At 48.0% G+C, this 6000-nt stretch overlaps 1 long non-coding RNA gene across 1 annotated transcript in view; it reads right to left on the bottom strand.

The window, feature by feature from the left end:
- Positions 1 to 3514: 3514 nt before the first annotated feature.
- The window catches only part of LOC116445972, a 49039-nt gene continuing 46553 nt past the window's right edge, over positions 3515 to 6000 (bottom strand). Inside the window, exon 3 of the long non-coding RNA XR_004240974.1 lies at positions 3515 to 4443. This is a non-coding gene — a long non-coding RNA (uncharacterized LOC116445972). The remainder of the gene's footprint in view (positions 4444 to 6000) is intronic.

Here is a 6000-nt window from a genome sequence, read left to right as displayed (position 1 = left end):
CAAAACACTGTAAAGATGCCTGTTTAAACCTTTGAGATCATGCAGCAGCAGCAGCTTTCACCCAGGGCATAAGAATGACTCCTCAACTTGACGGCCTTTGTGCTTCCTTCTCAGTCAAGTAAAACTGTAAGAGCCTGCCAGGAGAATTTTAAAGTCAGTGGGAAATTTGAGTAAAAAAGACACAAAATCTCCTTCACCTGGAATTTGCCACAATTGAATGAAAGCAAAAATACAGATCTGGGTTACATGCATCCAGTGTACATAAAATGAAAATATTGGATAGGGATAGGTGGCCCAGATGAATATCGCCATCCCTTTCCATGATATTCCTCAAAAAGCCTGAAACGGTCTGGATTCACTTGCATATTTCTCTGGCATTCAGGAATGTTTGAGTCTGAGGTTTTGTGCTGAAATGTCAGGCACCTATTGTTATGATTTTAGTATCGATGTTTTAATTCCTTTCGAGCACTTCAGTGGAACACAGATTTTTCAATTAGCTCAGTGCTCTAGGGAAGACTTTCCAAAGTAGCAAGTGCAAATTAGATGGTGAAAAACTAGGAATGGTGTGAGGGTCAGCCCATGATGAAAGTTCTGAGTCAGTTAGAGCTGGTTGAGGTCCTGGCCACCACAGCTGAAACATGGAACAAAATTTGGACTGGATTCCTGATAGCCTCATAAAATTCTTTCAAATATCACCTTTTTTTTTTTTTTTTATCTATATGAAGAACCACAAATAATAGCCTTATTTCCCGGGATTATTTCAGAGATTAATTAATTAATTAATATTTACAAATCATTTGGATTTTAGAGTGGAGGGGGAGTGAGGGCAAAAATGAAGCAAGAATTCGGACAGGCCAAGAAAAACAGCAGAGTTTCTTCATTCCGTTTTCAACAAAGGACATGCTCAAATCTACCCCAGTAAATGAGAGCAGAAGCCCACCGAGTTAATTATGTGCTCTGGTGCTTTTATAACAGCGAAAATCGACCGGTGTCACTGAAAAATGCAGAGTAGATGGCAGTCTGACCCCTCAGTGCTCCTCCATCAGCCCCCAAGCCCAGCATGGCCTTGCCATGACTGCCCCGAGCTACTGCAAACACTGGATATGCCCAGATGAGGAGCACAGGCAGCAACACTCAGGTACCCGAAAGCAGACTTTGTCTCATTATGTTCGAAAGGTGAGTTTTAAATGTTCGCCAGGGTAGATGGAACGAGTGGTGGAACAACCCATCTCACTGGGGAGCCTGGATCATAAACCTGGACTCAGGGCTTGGGGGCAGCGGGGATTTGGACTCCAGCTGAACTTTGCAGCTCCTGCTTAGCCAAACGAAATGAAATTGAACTGGAACTACTTTATCAGTAGTTATTTGATCAGCACAGAACACGGGCACAGGCTCGGTGCTGTCCCAGCTCTGCCCCGCGAGAGCCCTCGCAGTTATTTAAGGAGCATTCTTTCAGTGTACTTGAAAGAAAGCAACTCCTGGCCTGCCGTGTTATCAGTCCTGTGCATCTCAGGATCTAACACGCTTTGGAGCTGGTTATCAGCGGCAGTAAAATCAACATTTTATAGGCTTCTATTCTTGTGCCATATTTGTAGAAGTAGCAACGCTATCGCCGAACAAATGCCTCTTTCATTGCCTTTCTGGAAACATAAAGTTCCTTTAAAGCCTAGAAAATTAAATTGTGTTCGTCTGGGAGACGGCGTGTAGACAAAATCTGCTTCAAAAGTCAGAAGGCCCCTGAGTCAGAGGAAAGTTCAATTAATTTGTCAGAGAACTGAAAACAGATGATTTCAATCAGCACCAGGGAATGACTTCATGGCTGGGAAAGGCCAGAGCTCCGCTTCCAGCCGCACTAACGGGCGGCTCCGCAGGATTCACGCTGCTCGGGAGCCCCTGGTTGCGTTCAGCTGGGCTGAGCTGAGCCGAGCCGGGCTGGGCTGAGCTGAGCCGAGCCGGGGCGAGCCCACCCGAGCCGAGAAGGGCCGAGACGGGCCGAGACCAGCCGAACTCAGCCGAGCTCAGCCGAGCGCGGTCGCGGTGGGGCCGGAGCCGAGCGCGGTCCCGCGCGGGAAGCGCGGGCTCATGAATAGCCGGGGTGCCGCGCCTCCCCATTGGCTGCACCGCCCGCGGGACTGGCCAATCAGAGCCGGGGGCGCTGCCGGGGCGGGGCCGCTCCGCCGCCACCGCTGCCCGGTCCCGTCCCGGTCCCGTCTCTGTCCCTTCTCTGTCCCTTCTCATCCTGGCCCCATCCTGGTCCTGTCCCGTCTCAGTCCTGTGCCGCCTCTGTCCTGTCTCGTCGCTGTCCTGTCCCGTTGTTATCCCGTCCTGCCGCTGTCGCGACCCATCCCTGTCCCATCCCGCCCCGGTCCCATCCCACCGCTGTCCCATCCTTGTCCCGTCCTATCCCTGTCCCATCCCGCCCCGGTCCCATCCTTGTCCCGTCCTATCCCTGTCCCATCCCGCCCCGGTCCCATCCCACCGCTGTCCCATCCTTGTCCCGTCCTATCCCTGTCCCATCCCGCCCCGGTCCCATCCTTGTCCCGTCCTATCCCTGTCCCATCCCGCCCCGGTCCCATCCCACCGCTGTCCCATCCTTGTCCCGTCCTATCCCTGTCCCATCCCGCCCCGGTCCCATCCCACCGCTGTCCCATCCTTGTCCCGTGCTGTCTCTCTTCCGTCCCGTCGCTGTCCCGCCCGGCCTCGCCCGTCCTTCCCTGCGCCCAATCCCTCGCTGTTTCCCGGGCCTCGGCGGTGCGAGCGCGGCTCTGGGATGCGGGGCGGGGGCGGCTGCCCTGATGCCGGGCTCGGGATGCGGGGAATAAATGTCGGGAAATGAACCCCATGGCCGTCGGTAAAGCCCTGTCCCATGCACCCCAGGAGCACGGATGGCCCCCGCGGGAACACCATCCCTCCCTGCTTCCCTCCAGTTCGCAGGGAGGCTGCGGCCACGGCGCTGAAATCCACGTTCCAGCATTGAAAATGCCGGGTCCCACCCTCCCAGTCTACTTGTCCCTGTCCTTTGGGTAAGAAATACGCCAAAACCTTGCCCGTGGTCCGGGCAGCGAGAGGTTTGTCGTGCCAGCACGGAGAGCGTGGTGTCACCACACACACCATAGAGACAAAAAAACTTCTTCAGTGGCAAAAAAAACCCCACTCGAGTGGGAAAAGCCCGAAATCCACTGGCTCCGTCACTGCAAGATTTGGACTGTAAGAATGTCTGATTGCATGATAATTTTTTATCATTCCCCTAAGATGACCACTTTTATGAACAGAAATGAGGAACAGACACATGGAAAACAGGGAACATTGCTTTAAGGGGTTCTAGGGATACCTGTTCCCGTATTAGATGTTTTTTTCTTACAAATATGTATTGTTACTTCCCTCAAACACACGATGAAATGAAAATGAACTCGATTATTTAAAGCAATAATTACTGTAATTTGAAATAACTAGGATACATTTTTAAATCAATACATTATATTAATAATAACAATAACAAAAATAATAATACTACACTCCTTTTTCTTTTAAAGTTTTGTGCTGGTTTAGCTCTGGCAGTATCTCATGAAATAATTTTATGCCATGAAAAGTACTGATGGATTATATTAGGGTGCATTTTTATTACTCCACAGAATATTTTCTGTATTTTTGCCTTTTTTAACAAGGAGAAAAAAAAACAGTATTGTTTTTATCCCCTACACAAGTGTTATTTCTTTCCGTCTTTGTACCACCTTTGCCACTGACACCAAGGAACTTTGAACCAGCTCAGAAATGGATGACTTCAATCCCAGCCCTTGCACACAAAACCAACCCCAGCCTCAGCATCTTAATCACAAAGTTGCTGAAAACACAGAGTTTCTCTTACAGGGCAGATTTTGTCTTTGCCTATTTAACTCCAATTTAGCACTAACTAAGCGCTGACAGAAGATAGATAAAATGGTTGCTAGAAACTGCCAGGGAAAACTCCATCCAGCTCCTACTGAAGGGAGCAGAAAAGTGACTGATGACTTCAGAGGATAATCAACAAGTGGGAAGGATGGATGCTGGCCAAGTGTGCTACGCATACCTCACTCGAACATAAAACAAAACGTATGGCCACAGTGGACAAGCTATTCCACATCCATCCAGCGTCCTTCTCCTCCACAAGCCGATATCCTGGAGTCACCTGGGTCAGTGAATGGCTGGACTCTTGCTCTGACTCTCTTTGGTCGCTGAAATGTGCTGGCGCTCCTCCTCGGAAGGCACTGAGATCACCAGGATCCCTCCAAGGGAATGAAAGATCTGCTGTTCCCTCTGCTGTGATTGTCTTCCCTTTATTCCTTCAGGAAGGTCTGGCAATTCTGGCATCTCCTCCTCGCTCTGCAACCTCAAAGGACACCATCTCAAGCAAAATTCATTTCTCTGGTTTCTCAGAACCCAAAAAGACCTAACCTGGTACAACTCCTTACAAAGCATTAAACACAAAAAGATATATATTACGGAATTATTTCTCAAGAAATAAAGAAAATACAACAAAAATCAGAGAGAAAGTAGTTTTAGAAGTATATAAAAGAGGATGCTGTCACCCTTTCCACAAAGTCAGGGACAACATCATCACTTGGTTTCAGGGGAAGCAGGATGATCCCTGCTCTTGAAAGGTTTTGTTGCTGCCTGTTCATGAAACAAGCAAGCACCCTGTTGCACATGGCTGTGTTATAAAAGCGAAAATGGATTTATACCCATAATCTTTTCAGAGTTCAAACTCTAATGGCAGAAGTTAAACCATACAAGTATCTGAATTCAAGCAGATAATCCCACTGTTCCAGTCTCTGTTAGTGCCATAAAATTATATTTGTACTATTTATGGAATGTGCAGATACAGGGGAAATGTATTTATAGCTGTTTTGACTAGTTCTACTGTGTGCTTAGGGAAGAAACTGTGGAATTTGAGGTTTGGCATTTTGGACACTGGGCAAATTAGAGGGCCCCTAACTCTCTTGACTGCCATTTGCTGCTGTGTGGTTCTGGGGTCAGCCAGGCATCTCTGGTTGGAAGGGAATACAATTCTCAGCATCAGCCGTGTCCTCTTCAGCTAATTATCTGTAAAGTGCACAGCCAGCTTCTCTCCCTGGACTGAAGGAAATGCTGCCTTGAGTCACACTTTGGGAAAGCTCTGACATCTCTGAATCAGGAGAAACTTTGTATTGATTTTACTGCTTCTGTTTAAGTCAATTCGTTACATTTGGAATGAAAAAGAATTTGTAGCTTTTGTCATGAAGAAATAAGATAGCAAAATCCTTTCACTGTGCCTATAAATTAAACTTCTACTTTTCTACCGCCTTGGAAATTAGCTTTAGGCATTTTTGGCATGAAGTAATTATGTCAGCCACAGATTCTTCATTTTTTTTAATGTTACATTCAGTAGGACATAAAGTATTTAATATTTGTTAAAGCTCAGAGAATATTGCACAGCCTGTTGGTTTGGGGAAGATTTACAAACATGGAGCCCTGGCTCTTCCAGTGACCACGAGGAATCTGTTTGCTGCTTTAACCACTCTTTCCCTGGAAAAAGGACACAGCTGGTTCCTGCAGGGAGCCGGGCTTTTGAGAATTTTAAAAAGCATTTTCTGCCACTGCTCATGCCCATGTAATGAAATCCTACACGTCCAGAAAGGCCTATGAGCATGGTCCAAGGAAAACTGTCCCTAAGCAGAAAACCCCAAGCAATGGGTTTTCTTTTGCTTTAAGAATTAGTGTCACTCAACAAAGCCTGCTGGTGGGATGGGAACATCTCAAACATTCCTGGCTGTGGAGATGCCATACCACGATCTCCAGATAGCCTTTCCCTCCACCACATGACTGCAGTGATAAGCAGAGTCAGATGAGACTGCTGGGCCCATCGAGGCGCCTGCTCCTGCCAAAAGGGAGCGGGGTGTCCCCCCAGCCCAGCATGGATGGACCTGTGTGCCCCTGTCGCTGACACCAGTGCTCATCTGATCCCTTTGGGAGCTCATTCAGCTC

The sequence above is a fragment of the Corvus moneduloides genome, chromosome 6, assembly GCF_009650955.1.
Source record: "Corvus moneduloides isolate bCorMon1 chromosome 6, bCorMon1.pri, whole genome shotgun sequence".
NCBI classification, from domain to species: domain Eukaryota; kingdom Metazoa; phylum Chordata; class Aves; order Passeriformes; family Corvidae; genus Corvus; species Corvus moneduloides.
This window is presented reverse-complemented; position numbering and strand designations above follow the sequence as displayed.